Below are 26,281 nucleotides of genomic sequence, written 5' to 3'. Positions count from 1 at the left end.
CTGCATTGGCAGGTGGGTTTTTTACCACTAGTGACACCTCAGAAGCCCTGGAGACAAAGTTGCAATGGAATTTTTCTGTCTCTTGTGGAGCCTGGGTGAGAAGTGATTCTAGGGGGGACATTCAGAGCCAAGGGATGCTACAGTGAGATAGAGAAAGGAATGACAAGGAAATGAAATGAGACTCTTTCACCAGGATTGTCGGTGTGTGTTTAGTTTCCAGTAAAGGACTGTTACACTGAAAGATGAAATTCTTAACAGCGATTAGTTAGGAGAGGATTGGAGGTTCAATAACTTTCCCATGAGGCACTATCCTTGCCCAGGTTCACACTGAAATTGATGGGGAACATATGAACAAGCTAGGAGCACTTTATGATGCCTGAGTTCCCTAGATCTGGAGTGTTATTTTGCATATCACAGAAGATGTTTCCTACTGGTTTTGGAGGCTGAATTGTAAACTAGTATTACACTCAGTTTCCAGGGATGTATGAGAGAATGCTTCTTCTTGATAATACTGTGAAGATTGCCTTTTACTAACAGTAATCTCATAAGAATTGAGTTCCAATGTTGGCTTATTTCATTTTCTAACTATATTGAATAATTGTCTTCTCCAACTGGGATTGTGCTTCCAGTATATAAATCAGCGCTAGTCCAATATTGTCCGAGGCTCTTAGATCTAGACCACGAATATTGTACATCCAGTGCATTTTTTTTTTAAAGATTCAGTTTGTATACTCTTCCATATATGGTAAGCCACAGTCAGCTATCACACAGATCCAAGAAGGAGAACTCACATTTGAAAAGTTTGGTACTTTTTCCATTGTATATATATACAAATGGAAATATATATATTGGAAATATATATATAATTGGATAAATATAAATATATATATAATTGGAAATATATATATTTATATATATATAAATATATATATATAATTGGAAATATATATATATATTTCTCTCAGTCCTTCAGAAAACCAGGTGTACAAGCCTTGGATTATGAAGTGTGTCCAGCAATAAACACTGAATAAGTTTTTGAATTTTGGTGGCTATAGTACATGGAAATTAGTAAGAGAATCTATACAAAATTATTGGAATATTAAGACACAAAATCCTGGGATATTAGTTTTCTAATGCTATGGTAACAAATTATCAAACCTCTAGTACTTTAAAACTGCACAAATATCTTACAGTTCTAGAAGTCAGAGTCTAAACTTGGTATGCAGGGCTCCACTCCTTTTGCAGGTTCTGGGGAGAATGTCTCTATGTCTTTTCTAGTTTCAAGGGATCCCCTGTATTCCTTGGCTCATAGCCCCACGTTGTTCTTGTTGTTGTTTAGTTGCTTAGTCGTGTCTGACAAGTCTTTTTGTGATCCCGTGGCCTGTAGCCTGCCAGACTCCTCTGTCCATGAGATTTCCCAGGCAAGAATTATGGAGTAGATTGCCACTTCCTTCTCCAGGAGATCTTCCTGATGCAGAGAAGAGATCGAACCTGCAGCTGCTTCATTAGCAGGCAGATTCTTTACCGCTGAGTCACTAGGGAAGCCCTCATAGCTCTATATTCCATCCTAAAGTCAGCAGTACAACAGCTTCCAGTCTCTCTCCTTCTTGGCTTTTGGTTTTACAATGCCTTTACTCTAATCCTCCCACCTCCTTATTATAAGAACCCTTATGATTATGTTGGGACCACACATATAGTCCAGGCAATCTCACTGTCAGAAAACCCTTAGTTTATTCACATACACAATTTCCGTTTTGCCATATTCAGTGGTTGCTGAAAACTAGGACATAAACATCTTTCAGGGTTCACATCAGGATAACATATCCCAAGTGATATCAATCTAAAAGCCTAGAAGAGAGAACATTTCACATACCAGCCAAAGATAAATAAATCATAAAATCTGTATGAAAGTGAAGAAGTTGAATAAAAGCAGTGAAAGGCAGTGTCTAGACCAAGAGCCATATATCTGTTTTTATAAATAATGTTTTATTGGAAAATAATCATGTTCATTTTTATGTTGCCTATGGTTGTTCTACTAAATTCTGAAATGAACATTCTACTAAATTCCTAGGGCTGCTTAACAAGTGCTTCAAGCTGTATACATTTTTTCTCTAATAGTTCTAGAGGGTAGAAGTCCAAAATCTGTAAGTTCATACATTATTTAAAGGTTCTAGGGGAGGAATATTTCTTTTAGCTTTTGCTGGTTTCAGCAATCCTTGACATTCTTTACTTTATAGAGAATTAGTCCAATCTCTATTTCCATCTCCAAATGACCTCTTCTCTGTATGTTGTTTTCCAAATTTTTCTATTGCTAAAAATATACCAGTCATTGTTTAGGGCCTACTCCTATCCAGTATGATCTCGCCTTTACTTGATTATATCTGCATGACCTATTTCCAAATAAGGTCACATTGAGAGATTCCCAGGGTTGAACTTCAGCATATCTTTTTTGAGAGAACACAATTCAACCTGTAACAGGTATCAAAAAACACTTAAAAAGCTTTCCTAAGATGGAAAATAACAGTTATCCTAACTCACATTCTGCTTGACATCAATCAGTGGTAGACTTTCATAACACTTTGTGTGCTGTGTGCTAAATTGCTTCAGTCATATCCAACTCTGTGTGACATATGGACTGTAGGCCACCAAGCTCCTCTATCCGTGGGATTCTCCAGGCAAGAATACTGGAATGGATTGCCATGCCCTCCTCTAGGGGATCTTCACGACCCAGGGATCTAACTTGCATCTCCTATGTCTCCTGCATTGGCAGGCAGGTTCTTTACCGCTAGTGCCACCTGGGAAGTCCTCATACCACTTTATATAAATACCATATGTCTCTAGAAAAGGAAAAAAAATTAAGTCATTTCAATGGTAGCATAATAAAATTGCCTTTGAAATAGAAATACCAAAGATTTAGTGTGTGTTTAGTCATGTCTGACTCTTTGCAAACCCAAGAAGAATAGCCCATCAGACTCTTCTGCCCATGGAATTCTCCAGGCATGAATACTGGAGTGGATTGCCATTTCCTATTCTAGGGGATTTTCATGACCCAGGGATTGAACATGCATCTCTGTGTCTCCTGAATTGGCAGGGGGGTTCTTTACCTCTGTGCCACCTGTACATTCAAAGTCATGATATGTTCCATGAGTGAATACTTTTGGTTCCCATGTAATCACATAGCCTTATTTGAAAAGCGAGATGTGTACTCTTCCTTGTTTTGGTTTCAGGTCTTATTTCTAATTCTCTTTGGTAAAGTCATTCATGCTCTTAACCTTATATGTCCCAAAACTTAGAGAATGTATCATTGAGTAGCATACACAGAAAAATATAATGAATGTGACTATTTCTCCACAGCCAGAGTCAAATTTTGAAGTGCTACTTTGTTTCTTTATAGTTTCATTATTTGGAATAAATTTTGTCTAGACCTCTCTTTCAAGGCTTCTCTGGTAGCTCAGCTGGTAAAAAATCCGCCTGCAATGCAGGAGACTCTGGTTCAATTCCAGAGTTGGAAAGATCCCCTGGAGAAGGGAATGGCTACCCACACCAGTATTCTGGCCTGGAGAATTCTGTGGACTGTATAGTCCATGGGTTCACAAAGAGTTGGACTCTACTGAGCGAATTTCACAAGCCTCTCTTTGTTTTTCAGAGGCTAAGCATGTTTTATTTTTCTGCTGCCTGTTAAATTCAAGCTGCAGTCTCAGACATTGTCTTATTTTGTAAATATATCCAAAGGGTTTTAAACAATAAGCCTTTCTAATAAATATAATATGTGATTATAAAAGTTCTCATATGTGATGTTTAATTCTTAATGGGAACCACAGATGCCCTGATTCAGTGGGATGATATATCCTTTTGGGGTTCTGTCTTGCCTCTCTGGTATAGTATTAAGGCTGAAAAGAGTGAATACCGAGTTTTGGAAATGTAGATGGAGGGGGAGGTGGTTAGTCACTAAGTCCTGTCCAACTTTTGCAACCCCATGGACTGTAGTCTGCCCGGCTCCTCTGACCATGGGATTCTTCAGGCAAGAATACTGGATTGGGTTGCCATTTCCTTCTCAGGGGATCTTCCCAACCCAGGAATCAAACTCAGGTCTCCTGCCTTTCAGGCAGAATTTTACCCACTGAGTTATGAAGGCAGAGCTGATCATAAATTAGAGGGGAATGTCATATCATAAGGTTTGCTTGGGAAAAAAAATCATCCTTACTTGTGATCATTATTTGCTATTGATAAGTTTGGGTCATTAGATACATTTTCCTCACAAATTACAGAATGTTTCAAATGTTTGTATGAAGAAGAAATGTTATTTTAATGTAATTAATATTTTTACAGAAGAAAATCATATTTAAATATGATCTATACAGAGGCAAACTATCATGAAGCAGATTTACTCATGCGTTTGTTTATGCTCATAGTACTCTCTATAAAATTTCATAATTATCATTCATCATATTTTATTATACTCATTCATTTATATGACTGTCACTTCTTCTAAACTGTTAAAACCTTCAAGGTAGGACAATGCTTCATTTATCTCTGTAACCACTACCTGCATTCTAACATATGGTAGTCATTTAATAAATGTTTGGGGTTTAAAAAAATAAATTAAGAAACTGGCATAGTTCCTAGTAATTAAGCAGTGTATACACATGCAATAAAAACTGAATATACAAATAAGTCATAATGAATTTTATTTAAGAGACATTAAATATATATAAATTGAAATTTTATATTGATTGAAAGCATGCCATATGCTTTGGTGGTGTTCTGCTTTGTTCAATTTAATGAGAAAGATGGCAAGTAAACTTCATATGTTCCAAGAAATTGGAACTCCACAAAGTTCCTAATAGAATGTTTAGAAGAAAAGTAGATTATATAGGCCTTTGGTATACAGCTCTCTATACAAACTTTGTATTGTTTGTATACAAACTCTGTATACATCTTAATTTTATGTAAGGTATATATGTCTATATAAATTATATGTTATATATAATTTTTCAGTTTATGCTTAACAGTAATATTTCAGAATAGACTCAACAAATATATACTGAATTCTGATTTGATTCAAATCTTTTAACTCTATTTTTATGCATTTAATCATTATCACATTAAAAAATACTTTGTTTTATAAATAAGTAATTCATAGACTTAGATATATTTCTAAGATGAGATAGCTAGCAAGATTTGGAGTTAGAGCCTGATTATTTCTGATTCTATACCCATATTTTTTCTATTTTCAAAGACATGATAGTGTGGTGGTAAATATTTCACAGCTAGCTAGAAGTGGTTGGGTCTGATTTATTGCATTTACTGATTTTCATGGCACAAATACTCTTGCCTTGACTCATTTCAAGCTATCAATACCGTTTCAATGAAAGTGGAATTTAAAATAAAATTTAACTCTTGGGTGCTAGTAACAAGCACCTCCAACACACCCCTGGAGAAACAAATGACTCTGTTATGGACAGCTATAATATTAGGAAACACAGTCATAGCAAAAGACATTGATTATTCAGGCTGTTAATGCTGAGTTAAGACAGCAAGAAATGGCATTAGGAGTTTAAAAAATCAAGAAATAGTAGGCAGACATGCTGAAATCAAAGATTTCCAGTGGTTAGATACCAGGAGAGGACACAAGATTACAAATGAGAAAATTCACAAAATTCTTATATATTCAGCACATCTTTTCCCATGTCTCATTATGAGATATTTTATGAATTATATCTTTCAAGTAGTATCATCTTTAATTACAAAAATATGGAAACAATTCAGATGCCAGTTAGCAGCACAATTATAAATAAATGGTACAAAAGTCATATAATGGAATACTGTACAGCAGTGAAAAAGAATGAGCTAATGCCCAAGTTAGCATGGATGAACCTCAGTAATATTCAGTTCAGTTCATTTCAGTCACTCAGTTGTGTCTGACTCTTTGCAACCCCATGATCTGAAGCACATCAGGCCTTCCTGTCCATCACATACTCCCAGGGTTTACTCAAACTCATGTCCTTTGATTCAATGATGGCATCCAACCATCTCATCCTCTGCTGTCCCCTTCTCCTCCTGCCTTCAATTTTTCCCAGAATCAGGGTCGTTTCAAATGAGTCAGTTCTTCACATCAGGTGGCCTAAGTATTGAAGTTTCAGTTTCAGCATCAGTCCCTCCAATGAATATTCAGGACTGATTTCCTTTAGGGTGGACTGGTTGGATCTCCTTGCAGTCCAAGGGACTCTCAAGAGTCTTCTCCAACACCACAGTTCAGTTCAGTTCAGTCGCTCAGTCATGTCCGACTCTTTGCGACCCCATGAATTGCAGCACGCCAGGCCTCTCTGTCCATCACCAACTCCCGGAGTCTACCCAAACCCATGTCCATCGAGTCAGTGATGCCATCCAACCATCTCATCCTCTGTCGTCCCCTTTTCCTCCCACCCCCAATCCTACCCAGCATTGGGGTCTTTTCCAATGAGTCAAGCCTTCGCATGAGGTGCCCAAAGTATTGGAGTTTCACCTTCAAAGGCATCAATTCTTTGGTGCTCAGCTTTCTTTATAGTCCAACTCTCACATCCATACATGACTACTGGAAAAGCCATAGCTCTGACTAGATGGAACTTTGTTGGCAAAGTAATATCTCTGTTTTTTAATATGCTATCTAGGTTGGTCATAACTTTTTTTCCAAGGAACAAGCATCTTTGAATTTCATGGCTGCAATCACCATCTGCAGTGATTTTGGAGTCCCCAAAAATAAAGTCTGTCACTATTTCCGTTGTTTCCCCATCTATTTGCCATGAAGTGATGGGACCAGATGCCACAATCTTAATTTTCTGAATGTTGAGTTTTAAGCCAACTTTTTCACTCTCTTCTTTCACTTTCATCAAGAGACTCTTTAGTTCTTCTTCACTTTCTGCCATAAGGGTGGTGTCATCTGCATATCTGAGGTTATTGATATTTCTCCCAGCAATCTTGATTCCAGCTTGTGCTTCATACAGCCCAGCATTTTGCATGATGTACTCTGCATATAAGTTAAATAAGCAGGGAGATGATATACAGCCTTGACGTACCCCTTTCCCTTTCCTTTTCATGGAACCAGTCTGTTGTTCCATGTCCAGTTCTACCTGTTGCTTCTTGAACTGCATACAGATTTCTCAGGAGGCAGGTCAAGTGGTCTGGTATTCCCATCTCCTTCAGAATTTTCCACAGTTTATTGTGATCCACACAGTCAAAGGCTTTGGCATATTCAATAAAGCAGAAGTGGATGTTTTTCTGGAATTCTCTTGCTTTTTTTGATGATCCAACAGATGTTGGCAGTTTGATCTCTGATTCTTCTGCCTTTTCTAAATCCAGCTTGAACATCTGGAAGTTCACAGTTCAGGTACTGTTGAAGCCTGGCTTGGAGAATTTTGAGCATCACTTTGCTAGACTGTGAGATGAGTGCAATTGTGCGGTAGTTTGAGCATTCTTTAGCATAGGCCAATAACAAAATCTCTTGACTTCCTATTTTTGCATTCCAGTGCCCTATGATAAAAAGGATATCTATTTTGGGTGTCAGTTCTAGAAGGTCTTGTAGGTCTTTATAGAAATGTTCAACTTCAGCTTCTTCAGCTATACTGGTTGGGGCATAGACTTGGATTACTGTGATATTGAATGTTTTGCCTTGGAAATGAACAGAGTTCATTCTACCATCTTTGAGATTGCACAGAAGTACTGCATTTCAGATTCTTTTGTTGACTCTGAGGGCTGCTGCATTTCTCCTAAGGGATTCTTGCCCACAGTAGTAGATATAATGGTCAGCTGAATTAAATACGTCCATTCCATCCATTTTAGTTCACTGATTGCTAAAATGTGGAAGTTCACTCTTGCCTTCTCGTGCTTGATCACTTCTAATTTACCTTGATTCAGGGACCTAACAATCTATGTCTCTATGCAATATTGCTTTTTACAGCATCAGTCTTTACTTCCATCACCAGTCACATCCACAACTGGGCATTGTTTTTGCTTTGTCTCTGTCTCTTCATTCTTTTGGAGTTATTTCTCCAGTAGCATATTGGGCATCTACTGACCTGGGGAGGTCATCTTTCAATGTTATATATTTTTGCCTTTTCATGCTATTAATGGGGTTCTCAAGGCAAGAATACTGAAGTGATTTGCCATCCCCTTCTCCAGTGGACACGTTTTGTCAGAACTCTCCACCATGACCCATCTGTCTTGAGTGGCCTTATATGGCATGACTCATAGTTTCATCGAGTTAGACAAGGCTGTGGCCCATGTGGTCAGTTTGATTTGTTTTCTGTGATTTTGATTTTGATTCTCTGAAGGATAAGGATAAGAGGTTATGGAAGCTTAATGATGGGAGAGACTGATGATGGGGGAAACTTGGTTTTGTTCTGATGGGTGAGGCCTTGCTGGGTAAATCTTTAATCCCATTTTCTGTTGAGGACCAGGGATGTGTTCCCTCCCTGTTGTTTGATCTGAGACCACACTGTGGTGGAATTAGTGAAGATAATGGAAACCTCCTTCAGAAAGTCCCATTCATGCACTGCCACAGTCAAAGCCCCCAACCCTGCAGCAGACCACTGCTGACCCATGCCTCTGCCGGAGACTCCTGGATGCTCACAGACAAGTCAGGGTCATTCTCTTGTGGGATCACTGCTCTTTTCTCCTGGGTCCTTGTGGGCGCAAGGTTTTGTTTGTGTAGATCACAACAAACTGTGGAAAATTCTTCAAGAGATGAGAATACCAGACCGCATTACCTGCCTCCTGAGAAATATGTATGCAGGTCAAAAAACAACAGTTAGAACCTGATATGGAACAACAGACTGGTTCCAAATTGGGAAAGGAGTACATCAAGGCTGTATATTGTCACCCTGCTTTTTTAACTTATATGCAGAGTACATCAGGTGAAATGCTAGGCTGGATGAAGCACAAACTATGAATCAAGATTGCTGGGAGAAATGTCAGTAATCTCAGATATGCAGATGACACCACACTTATGGCAGAATGTGAAGAGGAGCTGAAGAGGCTCTTGATAAGCGTGAAAGAGGAGAGTGAAAAAGCTGGCTTAAAACTCAACATTCAAAAAACTAAGATCATGGCATCTGGTCCCATCGCTTCATGGCAAATAGATGGGGAAACAATGAAAACAGTGACAGAGTTTATTGTCTTGGGTTCCAAATTCACTGCAGATGGTGATTGCAGCCATGAAATTCAAAGATGCTTGCTCTTTGGAAGAAAAGCTATGACTAACCTAGACAGCATATTAAAAAAACAGAGACATTACTTTGCCAACAAAGGTCCATCTAGTCAGAGCTGTGGTTTTTCCAATAGTCATGTAGGGATGTGAGAGTCGGGCTATAATGAAAGCTGAGTGCTGAAGAACTGATGCCTTTGAACTGTGGTGCTGGAAAAGACAGCAAGGAGATCAAGCCAGTAAATCCTAAAAGAAATCAGTCCTGAATATTCATTGGAAGGGCTGATGCTGAAACTGAAACTCCAATACTTTGGCCACCTGATGTGAAGAACTGACTCATTGGAAAAGACCCTGATGCTGGGAAAAATTGAAGGCAGGAGGAGAAGGGGACAGCAGAGGATGAACTAGTTGGATGGCATCACCGACTCGATGGACATAAGCTTGAACAAACTCCAGGACTTGGTAATAGACAGGGAAGCCTGGTGTGCTGCAGCTCAGGGGGTCACGAAGAGTTGGACACAACTGAGTGACTGAACTGAACTGAACTGAATAACAAAATGGTCACAAAAATGCAAGCAGAAGGATTCCATTTAAATATATTAAAAAAACAGGCAAAAGTAATCAATATATTATTTAACATTTACAAAGATATTAAATGCTGCTACAAAATTCAAAAGAATAATTGAAAATAAATTCTGAGTAGTGACTTTCTGCAAGGACAGAGATGGGGAATGTGAGTTGATTGTGGTAATAAAAGTGGTTCTACATGTTAGTAATGTTCTGTTTCTTGACCATATGTTTGTATATACATTGTTAAATTTTATTTATTCTTTAATCTTATGTGTTAACACATGTTATAAGATTGTAAAAACTTGCACTAATATTTTGAAAATTTAATAGCAATTATAGTCAAAACTCATAGGAAGTATTCAAGATAATTTAAATTATTATCTCTGCTTGTCGTGGATATGTGGTGTTTTGGTATGCAAACAGAAATGAAATTAGTGCTGTATAAGGTTTGTGAAAGATGATGCTTTGAAAGTGCTGCACTCAATATGCCAGCAAATCTGGAAAACTCAGCGGTAGACACAGGAGTGGAAAAGGTCAGTTTTCATTGCAATCCCAAAGAAAGGCAGTGCCAAAGAATGCTCAAACTACCACACAATTGCACTCATCTCACATGCTAGTAAAGTAATGCTTAAAATTCTCCAAGCCAGGCTTCAGCAATACATGAACCATGAACTTCCAGATGTTCAAGCTGGTTTTAGAAAAGGCAGGGGAACCAGAGATCAAATTGCCAACATCCGCTGGATCATCAAAAAAAACAAGGGAGTTCCAGAAAAACATCTATTTCTGCTTTATTGACTATGCCAAAGCCTTTGACTGTGTGGATCACAATAAACTGTGGAAAATTCTTCAAGAGATGAGAATACCAGACCACCTGACCTGCCTCTTGAGAAACCTGTATGCAGGTCAGGAAGCAACAGTTAGAACTGGACATGGAACAACAGACTGGTTCCAAAAAGGCAAAGGAGTACGTCAAGGCTGTATATTGTCACCCTGCTTATTTAACTTATATGCAGAGTACATCATGAGAAATGCTGGGCTGGAGAAAGCACAAGCTGGAATCAAGATTTACAGGAGAAATATCAATAATCTCAGATATGCAGATGATACCACCCTTATGGCAGAAAGTGAAGAAGAACTAAAGAGCCTCTTGATGAAGGTGAAAGGGGAGAGGGAAAAAGTTGGCTTAAAGCTCAACATTCAGAAAACTAAGATCATGGCATCTGGTCCCATCACTTCATGGGAAATAGATGGGGAAACAGTGGAAACAGTGTCAGACTTTATTTTTCTGGGCTCCAAAATCACTGCTGATGGTGATTGCAGCCATGAAATTAAAAGATGCTTACTCCTTGGAAGGAAAGTTATGACCAACCTAGACAGAATATTAAAAAGCAGAGACATTACTTTGCCAACAAAGGTCTGTGTAGTCAAGGCTATGGTTTTTCCAGTAGTCATGTATGGACGTGAGAGTTGGACTGTGAAGAAAGCTGAGCGCCGCAGAATTGATGCTTTTGAACTGTGGTGTTGGAGAAGACTCTTGAGAGTCCCTTGGACTGCAAGGAGATCCAACCAGTCCATCCTAAAGGAGATCAGTCCTGGGTGTTCATTGGAAGGACTGATGTTGAAGCTGAAACTCCAATACTTTGGCCACCTGATGCGAAGAACTGACTCATTTGAAAAGACCATGATACTGGGAAAGATTGAGGACATCAGGAGAAGGGGGCAACAGAGGATGAGATGGTTGGATGGCATCACCAACTCAATGGACATGAGTTTTGGTGGGCTCCATGAATTGGTGTTGGACCAGGAGGCCTGGCGTGTTTCAGCTCATGGGGTCGCAAAGTGTCGGACATGACTGAGCGACTAAACTGAACTGAAATGAACTATGTAGGGCTCATCACTGATAATTTAAAATAGCAGAAGTGGATAAAAAGTATGCATTATCTCTTCATTGGCTAATATAGTTAATAATCATTGATTCAGTTGTTATTACTATACATCATATTGGCCTTACACAATGTAGAGTGCTCTCACATTTTAGAACTGTCACTTTTACATGAAAAAGGAATTTTGGTGCCAAAGTTCAACCAGATATTTTGACTGAATAGTATTAGTAAGGCTGAGAGCACATACAGGATTTCCAGGACAGATATTGTTGTTTTGTTTAGCATATTATTGACATATTGAGTAAATTGTTTTGACTCAGATTAGTTTTGAAATTATAATAATATACACACACACATATATATCTCTTACCCAGTATTTTACCCAATATCACCATTGAAATATACATTTAAAACATTTTTTGATGTAAAACAGGTTTAAATGTTGTTTTAATCATGGGATAATATATTTTTGAAGACCTGCTTACTTCACCTGGCATTATATATAATACATTTTCCTAGGAATATCTTTGGGCATACATTTGTTTTAAAGACTGTTTCCTTTGGATAAGTTTTCATGTGTATAATTATTACTTTCAAGTATCTGCACATCATTAGACCCCGTTAAATATTGCTGATATGAATATTTTTACCAATTCTTCATGACATTGGAAATATGAATGTGTCAGTTTAAACCTTATAGAATTGTTAACCATCTGAAGTATATTTATGAATGTTTATGTATTTGATACAGCATTGCATTGCAGATTGATTTGCAACCTTATTTCCAGAGATGTTAAAAATATTTTCAAAATGTGTTGACTGATCATATGTCATTTTTATGCATTGTGTTTATTTTCTATTCTAATTTATTTGTGTTTTATTTCTACATTTTGCAAACTCTGCACAATAAAAAAGCTGACTGGTAACCTAACGTGTTTGCAGAGAGAAATATAATAAGATTGACCATTTTAACAAATGGACCAAGTATACTGGTTTCTAAATTATTTAATTAACCCAATCCCATGTAATAAATAATCAGTTCATGTCCATTGATTTAGGATAATAGGAAGATGCCATTAAAGGTAATACTATAATGTGGAAGTTAGAATATTAGGCTACTATTGTATTTTTCAGATGACAAAAGATAATACTCAGTAAAGGTAGTGAAATGGAAGTGAAGATGAACGAAGTGACTCCTTTAAATTTACTAAAAGGCCCTATCAAGTTCTCAACACCAAGACTGGGTATGATAAGAAAACTAAAAGTCACTTTTGACAGTAAAATAAAGATTATTCCTAATGTATGTGTCCCAATGCAATGTTATTGTCTTCAATTTATAACCATATACTCTCAAAGAAGGGAAATGACTTTTCAAAGAAAGAGTCATTTTGAGTAAAACCAAATCTTGACTGATTAGAAAGTCACAACTTTAGATCTATGAAAATTTTGTTTTTGCTAAATCATGGTGCAACACTTTAGAAATTGTATTATATTATACCAAACATAGACTTGAGATGTTGCAGTGTGCCTTTTTTTTTACATCCAATTTAAGATGAACCACTACTGAGAAATCATAGGGTGAAAAACCAAAAATTTCCCTTCCAGCTAAAAAAGAATATAAATAAAAGCAATTAATAATTTTTATCCTTATTTGCCTACTCTTATAAATTACCAGAAATGAAGACTGTATAGTTAAGATCTCTAATTTTTCTTATACAGAAAAAAAGAAAAGATTAATGGAAATTTTACAGTCCTGTATCACTGACAAAAAAAGTAAACAAAAACTCTGCATTCACAGATATGCTAATAATGTTGTAATTTTGAATAAGATGTAGTATTATCAGTGTTATTATGATGATGCTAGTGGTAAAGAATCCACCTGCCAATGCAAGAGACACAAGAGACACAGGTTCAATCACCGGGTCAGGAAGATCACTGTGAGTAGCAAATGGCAGCCCACTCCAGTAGTGTTAGTAGTATATAATTAAGGTTGAGGAGACATCTGAGTAGTCCACACCTGCACTGAGTAGATGAAATTTTCTTTCTTATAGCAGGTCCCTTTATTAAAGTCAAGTGGTAGACATATTTGGCTAGTGTTCATTTGTTCATGCAATTGTTAAATTATGATTGAGTTTTACTAATTCTGCAAATGTGGACTCATAATCATTTCAGCTCTAAGTCTAACTCTTTTAAATATACCACTATTTAATCTGCCAGGATTTTTAGAATCTTTCTTTTCTAAAACTAGGTCATGAAGATTCATGTTCCAATGAATAAAAACTCTAAATTATGTATTACTACCTTAAACATCCATAGGAGCTAAAAATTTTAATTCTGTATCCACAGTTGTCATCTACACTATACTTTGATGATATGATGGATTAATATTCAAAACAATTGAGCAATAGGTCATAGTTTCTTGAACAGTGGGAATCACATGAGTCTCTTAAACTGAAATTGCAGGGTTATTTGAAATATGAATTATCTTAATCTGTTTTCAGATACTTACCTTTGAGTCTTTTTACAATTTGCGTTAGTTTCTGCTATACAACAAAGTGAATCAGTTATACATATACCTATATCCACTCAGTTTTAGATTTTTTTCTCATATAGGTCATTACACCGTACTAAGTAGAGTGCCCTGTGCTATAAAGTAGGTCCCATTAGTTACCTATTTTGTACATACTAGTGCATATATGTTAATCACAATCTCCCAAATTTTCCTTCCCTTCCTTCCCCCCAATAGCCATAAGTTTGTTTTCTTTTAATCTGTGACTTTATTTCTGTTTTGTAAATAATTCCTCTATACCATTTTTTTATTTTAGATTCCCCATGTAAGTGATATCATATGTTTGTCTTTATCTGTCTGACTTACTTCACTCAGTATGACAATGTCTAGGTCCATCCATGTTGCTCCAAATGGGGTTATTTCCTCCTTTGTTTATGACTGAGTAATATGCCATTATATATGTACCATGTTTTCTTTATCCCTTCATCTGTCAATAGACATTTAGGTTTGAGTCTTTGTGAACCATGAGATGAACGAAGAAAATTATTTTATGGTGACCTATTAAATAGTACCCTTCTTTATGTATGTGCATGCATGCTAAGTTGTTTCAGTCATGTCCAACTCTTTGTGACCCTACTGACCATAGCCTGGCAGGCTCCTCTGTCCATGGGATTCTCCAGGCAAGAATACTGGAGTGGGTTGCTGTGCCCTCCTCTAGGGGAAACTTCCCATCCAGGGATAAAACCCATGTCTCTTGTGTCTGTCTCCTGCACTGGCAGGTAGACTGTTGACCACTAGTGCCACCAGGGAAGCCCCCTTTGTGATATACTTCGTGAAAAAAAGGAAAAGTAATATTATCAACAAGGTTTAAGTTACCTGTTATGCAAGCCAAATTTGTCTGCTAACTGAATCCCACAGTTAGAATTATCTCCCTGTTCACTGGCAATTTTGAGGCAGAGGATGTGCCCTGCTAATATTAATCATTGATATAAGAATGAACTCCTGCTTCAGGCAAAATCCATGGTCCCCAAAAAATAAAATTTCAGAACTTAGGCCAATACTTTGGCCACCTGATGCGAAGAACTGACCCGTTGGAAAAGACCCTGATGCTGGGAAAGATTGAAGGCTGGAGGAGAAGGGGATGACAAAGGATGAGATGGTTGGATGACATCACCGACTCAATGGGCATAAGTTTGAGTAAACTCCAGGAGTTGGTGATGGACAGGGAGGCCTGGCGTGCTGCAGTCCACAGGTTCACAAAGAGTCTGACATGATTGAGCGACTGAACTGAACTGAACTGAGGTGATTATAAATGATTGATTCCTCTCAAATAAATAAATAATATTAAAATTCTCCATGCACCTTGAGGAGACAATGATTAAAATGATAGACATAGATCAGGACTGCTTCACCAATGAAACACTGTCCATTTGGAAAGAAAAATAGGGAGTAAGCATCCCCTGACAAAATATAAATACGTACATAAACACAATTTAGCATGAACATACTTCATTGCATTAAATTTTTTAAACTATCATTGTAAAAGCAATGTTCCATTAAAAGAATGATTCATAATTTACTTAACCAATTTTCCCGTAATGTTGATGATTTTGGAAGATAACCAGTGTTCAACTGCACTTATTTCTCTCCTTTAGAAGACATTTTCTGGTTATACAGTAATTCTTGGCTGAGCCATTTACCTAATGCGCTTTATAGTCACTTTCTTTTTTGTCTAGGTAGACAAGCTAGTGAAAAAATTTAACTTTTTCCTGAAAATAATGAAGCAGTTTGGAATTATGCACTCTTCAATTTCATAATCCTTTAAATCTAAGGCTATTATATTGTATCTCTTTTTAGGATCCTAGTTATGTATTCCTATGAGAAAGTATCTTGATTCTCACTCCAGTTATTTATGATTTAAATTTACATATTGCCTTTCTTCTGAAAAGCTTATGGCATTGAATAAAAACTCTTTCAACTTTCATTAAACATCTGTCACGATCCAGTGCTAAAAAAAGCAGCAGGGAAGCTTTACAACAATAACTGAAAAAAATACGATGAGAAAAAGGAATATAATAAATAGTAATAACAGCAATGTATTATAATCAGAGCCTTCACATCCAGCTGCAAAAGCATTTTTAATTTTGCCTTAAATATATAAATTACACATAATCCTTTTTCTAGACAAATAGTTGATTTTTGAAGCTAATATGCAACCTCTTACCTCAGCTAATTTGTGCAATTCTATGTTTAAAATGCTTATCAATTTGCATTCTAAGATTCTTTGTTTGGGAATTTACCATTCATCTTTTGGTACTGAGATAAAAAATTCCAGTTGGCTAGGCAAGCAAGGAGATATAGTATTTGGATCTCTAAGAACACTTCTGCTCCAGACTTAGCAATTTGTCTGACATACTGAAATATACCTACAGACAAGAAACAAACAAACAAAAACCCGAGTGAAAAGTATTCATCAAAAGATAAAAGACCTGTGTAGCAACAATAACTATTTGTGAGGAACAGGAGAAAAAGCCAAGAGATTTCTACATTTGTGACAGCAAAAAAAAAAAAAAAACCTCTAAAATGTAAGTGGTCCCTATCAAACTAAGGAGTCACAACTTGAATGGAAATCTCAATGGAATAATCTGGGAACACAGCCAAAACTAAGTAAGAGTTTATCAATCTCCAATTCTCAGGCAAAGACAAAAGGACTGTGGAAAGGTCAAAAGATGACAGAATGTTTTGTAAAGAAGAAACTCTCAAATTAATCAAATAAAGCTGTTTTCTAGAATTAAAAACTAGCACTGAGAAGAAATTTTTCTGAGAAGTTTTATTGAAAAGTACAAGAACATTGGTCAAAGAAAAGAGCAGACGCATTTATTATAAGATGCATAAAATTAATGAGCAGGATAAGAGGCAACAAATGTCATTTGCTGGAAACAGATATCTAGAAAGCATCTATAAAATTTAGCTATAGTTACAAAAAACATCATGTAATTTTAGAATGTAATGAGGTATAAATAAAACAATATAAACTAAAACTTGAAAAATTCAGACATAATTTTTTTAAAGAAAAACTTAGAGAGCTGATACTATGCAGGAAAAGATTATATATGATAAATATACTTATTTTGATATTGAATATTAACTTAGAAAACACAAAAGGAAAATACAAAAATACCACAAATAGCGTCATAAAATAAATGAATGATAGAAAGGTGAAAAAGAATTTAAAAAGAGGATATATGTAGAGGAAAGAACTTCCATTCATGAAAAGGAGTTGGTTAAAAAAATTAAGAAACAAAGGTCTAACATATATATAACTGGAGTCTTTATTGGGGAAAAATCAAAGAACTGGGACAGAACAAATAGTAAAATTTTTAATTAATGTGTACACTCTGAAATAAAAAATAACTTGTGCATAATTGCACTCATCTCACACACTAGTAACGTGATGCTCAAAATTCTCTAAGCCAGGCTTCAGCAATACGTGAACCGTGAACTTCCAGATGTTCAAGCTCGTTTTAGAAAAGGCAGAGGAACCAAAGATCAAATTGCCAACATTCGCTGGATCATCAAAAAAGCAAGAGAGTTCCAGAAAAACATCTATTTCTGCTTTATTGACTATGCCAAAGCCTTTGACTGTGTGGATCATAATAAACTGTGGAAAATTCTGAAAGAGATGGGAATACCAGACCATCTGATCTGTCTCTTGAGAAATCTGTATGCAGGTCAGGAAGCAACAGTTAGAACTGGACATGGAACAACAGATTGGTTCCAAATAGGAAAAGGAGTACGTCAAGGCTGTATATTGTCATCCTGCTTATTTAACTTATATGCAGAGTACATCATGTGAAACGCTGGGCTGGAGGAAGCACAGCTGGAATCAAAATTGCCGGAAGAAATATCAATAACCTCAGATATGCAGATGTCACCACCCTTATGGCAGAAAGTGAAGAAGAACTAAAGAGCCTCTTGATGAAAGTGAAAGAAGAGAGTGGAAAAGTTGGCTTAAAGCTCAACATTCAGAAAACTAAGATCATAGCATCTGGTCCCATCACTTCATGGGAAATAGATAGGGAAACAGTGGAAACAGTGGCTGACTTTATTTTGGGGGGCTCCAAAATCACTGCAGATGGTGACTGCAGCCATGAAATTAAAAGATGCTACTCCTTGGAAAGAAAGTTTTGACCAACCTAGACAGCATATTAAAAAACAGAGACATTACTTTGCCAACAAAGGTCCATCTAGCCAAGGCTATGGTTTTTCCAGTGGTCATGTATGGATGTGAGAATTGGACTATAAAGAAGGCTGAGCACTGAAGAACTGATGCTTTTGAACTGTGGTGTTGGAGAAGACTCTTGAGAGTCCCTTGGACTGCCAGGAGATCTAATCAGTCCATCCCAAAGGAGATCAGTCCTGGGTGTTAATTGGTAGGACTGATGTTGAAGCTGAATCTTCAATACTTTGGCCACCTGATGTGAAGAGCTGACTCATTTGAAAAGACCCTGATGCTGGGAAAGATTGAGGGCAGGAGAAGAAGGGGACGACAGAGGATGCGATGGTCGGATGTCATCACCGACTCAGTGATCATGGGTTTGGGTGGACTCAGGGAGTTGGTGATGGACAGGGAGGCCTGGCGTGCTGCGATTCATGGGGTCACAAAGAGTCAGACACGACTGAGTGACTGACTGAACTGAACTGAACCTATATGTGAAGATGTCACAGTGCATAACTAGAAAAAAAAATATTCTAGACCAGTCAAGACATATTCTAGTAATACTGTTAAGCTTTGAAATAAAACTTCAGAGGTCAAAAATGACATACTCATTTGTAAGAGGAAGAATATCAAATTACTATCAGATATTTATACAGCAACACTTTATGCTGAAAGATAACAGAGTAACATTTAGCCTGCACATAGAAAGCCAGTTTAGTTATGGTTTTGTATCCAGGCAAATTGACTTTCAAGTATAATGGCTGTAGACAAACTACTACACATGCAAGATCTTCAGGATGTTGTTCTCTTGAGCCCCTTTTCATAAATCAAATAATGGGTGAGCTTTAGACAAGTAAAAATGAATAGATATCTATTAGCATAAGGATTGTGTTGAACAATGAATATAAATTTATTTTTATAACTCAGTCTAATTGACAGACTTAAGGAAGATGTTGTAGTGTGTTATGATGATATATTTTCATAATACAGACTTAGGATAACATAATTGTTAGTGTGACAAGAGAGTATAAAAATAAACTTGATGATGTCCTGTGTTTACTGGAAGAAAAAAGTGTTTGCTCAAGTTAATGCTGAGGATAGATGAGGAAGCAGATATAATATGCTCATAATGTTTGAAGTAGAGAAGTGTTAGATACACCAAAAGAAGGAAAAGGAATTGAAGGAGGAGAAGAGGAAGAGAGAAAAGGTGTGGTAGGACAAAGGGAAGAGGATGAGAATGGGAATATTTTATCAGCATTCTGTACAAAAATAATCTTTTAGACAAAAGGATGAGTTGAGAGAAATAAAGAAAGTGATCAAATCACACTGTAAAATTCTCTCTCCCTCTGTCTCTGCTCCTTTTTCCCTCTCTCTCTGCTCCTTATTTGTCCTCTCTCTCTGATAGAATTTCAGTTGAATATATTTATTTTGTCAAATCAACTGTAACAATGAAAAAAATCTAACTTTGTCTAACAAAAAATCCAACACTATGCTGTGAGCCAGAGATCCTCCTTAAAGATATTCCAGAAAGATTAAAAGAGTAGAAAGAATGCTGGCTGCTATGACAGCTCTCAATTCCAACTTTTATGTCACTATGTTCATAAAAGTTCTGTAATTTGTCCTGTATTTCCTTCTGTGTTTACTGTGATGTCCATTATTATGGTTGGGCTTCCCACGTGGTGCTAGAGGTAAAAAACCCACTGTCAATGCAGGAGACATAAGTGGCACGGGTCACTTCCTGATCCCTGAGTCAGGAAGATTCCCTGGAGGAGGGCGTGGCAGTCCACTCCAGTATTCTTGCCTAGAGAATCCCATGGACAGAGGAGCCTGACAGGCTACAGTCCATAAGGTCTCAAAGAGTCGGACACTACATTATTGTGGTCCCTAGTGCTAAAGATATTCAAATGCCTTCATACAGAATATCAATTTAAGTAGATAAAACTTGTCCAAGGATATATATAGTTAAAAAATAAGGATAAGAAAGCATTTATTCAGGATAAAGATATTTCCAAGGTTGGCATAAGATGGTAATGGTGAAAATGAAGCATAGATGTTGGTCAAAGATATAGTTGAAACTTGTTTGGGGTGGGTGGTAATAAACAGAATTATAAAGGATGACTTTAATGGTTTTGGATTGCATACCTAGAAAGATGCTTTTGACATCACTAGTAAAAGAAGGAATACCAGAGGAGAATAATGTTTGAAAGGAAGATAATAAGTTTAACTTTCAATATATAATTTGAGATGCCCCAGAACATTTGGTGGAGAAGACTCTTGAGAGCCCTTTGGGCAGCAAGAAGGTCAAACCAGTCAGTCCTAAAGGAAATCAACCCTGAATATCCATTGGAAGGACCAATGTTGAAGCTGAAGCTCCTATACTTTAGCCACCTGATGCAAAGAGCTGACTAATTGAAAAAGTCCCTGATACTGGGAAAGATTGAGGACAGGAAGAGAAGGGGATGACAGGGGACGAGATGGTTGAATGTCATCACCAACTTGATGGACATGAGTTTGAGCAAGCTCTGAGAGATTGTGAAGGACAGGGAATCCTGGCATGCTGCAGTCCATGGAGCTGCAAAGAGTCTGACATGAGTGAACAACAACAACAACTCAAAATAAGTATGTAGAGCCCCAAGGAGAATTTTGAAATTCTCCAGGTGGTGAAATGGACTAGAGAGATAATGATAGGAACAAAATGACCTTGGGACAGGCCTGAGGATTTTGAATATAAATGTCCTGTTAGATATAATGAGTCCACAAAGGAGACTGAAAGGAAACAGGCTCTAGGGGAAAAAAAAAGTGCTGTGCCACGGAAGCTGAGGCCAACACACAGCATTTCAAGATGGGAGTCATGATCAGTTCAGTTCAGTTGCTCAGTCATGTCCAACTCTTTGCGACCCCAATGAATTGCAGCACGCCAGGCCTCTCTGTCCATCACCAACTCCCAGAGTCTAGCCATACCCATGTCCATCGAGTCAGTGATGCCATCCGACCATTGCATCCTCTGTCGTCCCCTTCTCCTTCTGCCCCCAATCCTACCCAGCATTAGGGTCTTTTCCAATGAGTCAAGTCTTTGCATGAGGTGGCCAAAGTATTGGAGTTTCAGCTTCAACATCAGTCCTTCCAATGAACACCCAGGACTGATCTCCTTTCGGATGAATTGATTGGATCTCCTGGCAGTCCAAGGGACTCTCACGAGTCTTCTCCAACACCACAGTTCAAAAGCATCAATTCTTCGGCGCTCAGCTTTCTTCACCGTCCAACTCTCACATTCATACATGACAACTGGAAAAACCATAGCCTTGACTAGACGGACTTTTGTTGGCAAAGTAATGTCTCTGCTTTTAAATATGCTATCTAGGTTGTTCATAACCTTCCTTCCATGGAGTAAGCGTCTTTTAATTTCATGGCTGCAATCACCATCAGCAGTGATTTTGGAGCCCCCCAAAATAAAGTCTGACACTGTTTCCACTGTTTCCCATCTATTTCCCATGAAGTGATGGGACCAGATGCCATGATCTTAGTTTTCTGAATGTTGAGCTTTAAGCCAACTTTTTCACTCTCCTCTTTCACTTTCATCAAGAGGCTCTTTAGTTCTTCACTTTCTGCCATAAGGGTGGTGTCATCTGCATATCTGAGGTTATTGATATTTCTCCCAGCAATCTTGATTCCAGCTTGTGTTTCTTCCAGCCCAGCATTTCTCATGATGTACTCTGCATATAAGTTAAATAAGCAGGGTGACAATATACAGCCTTGATGTACCCCTTTTCCTATTTGGAACTAGTCTGTTGTTCCATGTCCAGTTGTAACTGCCATGATAGCTGATCTTAAATACCACTGAAGAGTCAAGTTCATTTTTTTTCTTAATTCTGTATAACAGATACTCTCTTATGTACAGCATAGAGTTACTGGAAGAACCTGTGAGATAAGGTATGTAAAATGTATTTCTTGTCCACCTTATGTTGTACATTAATGTTTATTATTAAAGGATTAGGTAAGGGCAGCAACATTAGAGTCCTTTAATTCTTGAAGGCTAGGACATATGAGAAGACAGAGCATATGAGATCCAAAACAAAAACTCTAGTCCACTAGCATTTCATATGAAAAATGATTCTAGTGTCAATTAGACCAAACATAAATTGAGATTGGGAAGAGTTTGAAGAGATTGGTTTAAATCAGTGGATAAAGGAATGGGGTAGAGAGATCTAGGTTGATCTTCAGGTTTCTGTTTAAGGAAGTGTGAAAGTGTATATTTCATTCACAATACAGAATGAAAGGTTGGTAGCAGTACAGAGATGGAAAAAGAGAAAAAGATTCTTAGTGTACAGGGCACCATCAGTAATTTAAAAACAAAGAGGCAAACAGGTAAAGGAAATTCAGACAATTGACCTATGAATTTCTAAACAACTAAGCCCTAATCCTATATTCCACAATACTGGGCAATAATACAAATACCTGGATGGCAGGTACAATCTGGGGGCAGGTACAATCTGGGGGAAAGAACATCTATCAGTAGAGATTCTGTTTTATTTAGTTTCACTAATCATGATGTATGGGAAACATTATGATAGTGGAAGGAATAGCAAAATACTTGTATATAACAAATCACTTTCCTATGTCATGTAAGCTCCTATGCATTACCAAGCAACTTCTCACCAGTTACAAATTTTGTCTATATAGCACAGAAAAAAGAAATGAATAACATTGAATTCTATTTCTAAGCAAAAACATTTAGAAAACATGAGCTTCAAAATAGCTGTGATAGATCTTCAGCGCAGTTTTTTCCCTGGCAATTTGCTTATCCCGAATGTAATTTCTTTCCCATGTTTATATTAGCTCACTCTTATGCCTCATGGCAAAAAAAAAAAAAAAAAAAAAGAAGTGCTAATAAAACAATGCCGCATGTATTATTTGCACTTGTTTGAAGATACTTTTTCTGGCGGCTGTGCTGAAATACTGAAATTCATTTTATTTAAAATCCAGCGTTGTGCTTTAAAAGTAAATTCAAAGCTGGGGTTCCTGTACCAAATTATCTTTTATGTATGTAGGTAATATACTTTTAATTACTTTTTCTGTTTTCTGTTGCTGACCAAAGTAGAAATGTACTTTTTATGTTAATAAAAACACATAAGATGGAAAATATGATTGATACTTATCCAAATATTGTATGGGACATAGTCACTTATTAAATCCATGGAGAAGAGGCATTCTAATTTCTCCTTCACATAGGTCAGTTTTACTTAGTCATTGCCTTTTTCTCCTCATGAATTCATCTTTATTCATTTCTGTTCTATCACTGACTTTTCATCCTTGAAGCTGTGTGCTTGTAGATACACTACATGCTCAGACAAACATAAATACTCATGCAATAGAGACTGGTGATAAAGCTTGCATAAATCAATAAAAGTATTTTCAATAGAAACTATGTGAGGTTTATTTTTATTGATATTTCACTTAAGAAAGAAAAAAATTAATATATGTAATATATATATAATAAAATAGCCAAAACATTAAGCCTAAGAAACAAAGAGGAAATTTCTCTTTGTCATTAACAGCACATATTTTTAAGAAATATAGATTATGAACATAAGTGTTCCCCTTCCTGTTTTTAGGAATAAAGATGGTTAAGAGTGTATGGAAAACTCAACAGCCAATTAATTACATTGGTAGTATTTCAAAGTGCCTATAGTATTAGCAACTGATATAGGCTGATGAGATCCTGAACACATATTTCAATGATAAAATATAATTTTCTTGTGTCCTACAACTGCGAGTAGCCCATAATACTTAATAAAATCTTGGAAAGGGGTCCAGCATTTCTATCGAGTTCCTTCACTGCTTTTTTCTTTGTTAGTATGTATATTGATTTTAAATAGCTGTTTATTTCCCAGAATTACTTTTAGAATACATCTAATATTGATTACTTCCATGTTTGTTGAACTCTAGGGGCTCTACATTATAGTGAAAATGATAGTTTGTAAATTCTTCATAAGATAGTTATGATGTCAAAACATTATTTGTATCAATTGATATAATCCTGCGTTATGAAATGTGTTTTTAACACTAATTTCATACACTGTGATCTAACCCAGAAAATGAAAGAATACTTGACTACCATTACTAATGTGTTTGCAAGTATTTTTAAAGAGTTATCAATATGCTGTTAGTGAAAAGGGGCTGTAGGAGTTTATTAACTTAATCACAAATATCCCGGTTCTCCCTTTAGGCACAGGAGAGGATTGCACATCCCTTGGAGTTGGCAAATGGCTTGAATTGGCCAACACAATACAAATGAAACTGTCATGTGTCACTTGCAAGTGGAGGCACTTAATTGCCATTGTAAACAATCTAAGTGATCACCTTACCAGTACAGGTAATCAGGGAAGCCTGTTCTCTAAATAATCATCAAGAACAGAGACCCTTATGATCTTCAGTGGGCCAATAGTGAAATAAAACAGAAGTTAAATAATCAAGATTAGATGGTATTAATTACTGCAGCATAACAGGGCTATCCTAAAAGACATAAAAACCTAAAAGGAAATAGAAATATGCTAACTGTGGCAACATCCGCTGGATCATCGAAAAAGCAAGAGAGTTCCAGAAAAACATCTATTTCTGCTTTCTTGACTATGCCAAAGCCTTTGACTGTGTGGATCACAATAAACTGTGGAAAATTCTGAAGGAGATGGGAATACCAGACCACCTGACCTGCCTCTTGAGAAACCTGTATGCAGATCAGGAAGCAACAGTTAGAACTGGACATGAAACAGCAGACTGGTTCCAAATAGGAAAAGGAGTACATCAAGGCTGTATATTGTCATCCTGCTTATTTAACTTATATGCAGAGTACATCGTGAGAAACGCTGGGCTGGAGGAAGTACAAGCTCGAATCAAGATTGCCGGGAAAAATATCAGTAACCTCATATATGCAGATGACACCACCCTTATGGCAGAAAGTGAAGAAGAACTAAAGAGCCTCTTGATGAAAGTGAAAGAGGAGAGTGGAAAAGTTGGCTTAAAGCTCAACATTCAGAAAACTAAGATCATGGCATCCGGTCCCATCACTTCATGGGAAATAGATGGGAAAACAGTGGAAACAGTGGCTGACTTTATTTTTGGGAGCTCCAAAATCACCGCAGATGGTGACTGCAGCCATGAAATTAAAAGACACTTACTCCTTGGAAGGAAAATTATGACCAACCTAGACAGCATATTAAAAAGCAGTGACATTGCTTTGCAAACAATAGTCTATCTAGTCAAGACTATGGTTTTTCCAGTGGTCATGGATGGATGTGAGAGTTGGACTATAAAGGAAGTTGAGCGCCAAAGAATTGATGCTTTTGAACTGTGGTGTTGGAAAAGACTCTTGAGAGTCCCTTGGACTGCAAGGAGATCCAACCAGTCCACCCTAAAGGAGATCAGTCCTGGGTTTTCATTCGTAGGACTGATGTTGAAGTTGAACCTCCAATCCTTTGGCCACCTGATGCGAAGAGTTGACTCATTTGAAAAGACCCTGATGCTGGGAAAGATTGAGGGCAGGAGAAGAAGGGGACGACAGAGGATGAGATGGTTGGATGGCATCACCGGGAGTTTGGGGGACGACAGAGGATGAGATGGTTGGATGGCATCACCGGGAGTTTGGGTAGACTCCGGGAGCTGTTGATGGACAGGGAGGCCTGGCGTGCTGCAGTTCATGGGGTCACAAAGAGTCAGAGACGACTGAGCAACTGAACTGAACTGAACTGTGCTCTATCTGGTGAAACAGTTTCTGAGACTTAACACCAATTTTAAACATCACAAAGATTGTTATACATAATCGAGTGATAGAATTGATACAGTCTTATTCCAGTTGGCTCAATTTAAACATTTTTATTATATGTATTAAAATTACATATTGGTAGAATATGAGAAAGTCATTT

The 26,281-nt window shown here is 37.1% G+C and overlaps 1 long non-coding RNA gene across 1 annotated transcript in view; it reads left to right on the top strand.

Moving 5' to 3' along the window:
• Window positions 1-25,738, top strand: part of LOC145522051 (uncharacterized) — a 207,871-nt gene extending 182,133 nt beyond the window's left edge. Inside the window, exon 8 of the long non-coding RNA XR_014065875.1 lies at window positions 24,589-25,738. This is a non-coding gene — a long non-coding RNA (uncharacterized LOC145522051). The remainder of the gene's footprint in view (window positions 1-24,588) is intronic.
• The last annotated feature ends 543 nt before the right edge of the window (window positions 25,739-26,281 follow it).

The sequence above is a fragment of the Giraffa tippelskirchi genome, chromosome 9 (genome assembly GCF_054371585.1).
Source record: "Giraffa tippelskirchi isolate mGirTip1 chromosome 9, T2T-mGirTip1v1.2.pri, whole genome shotgun sequence".
Lineage (NCBI taxonomy): Eukaryota > Metazoa > Chordata > Mammalia > Artiodactyla > Giraffidae > Giraffa > Giraffa tippelskirchi.
The sequence above is the reverse complement of the archived record's forward strand: the minus strand, read 5'-3'. Positions and strand labels throughout refer to the sequence as shown.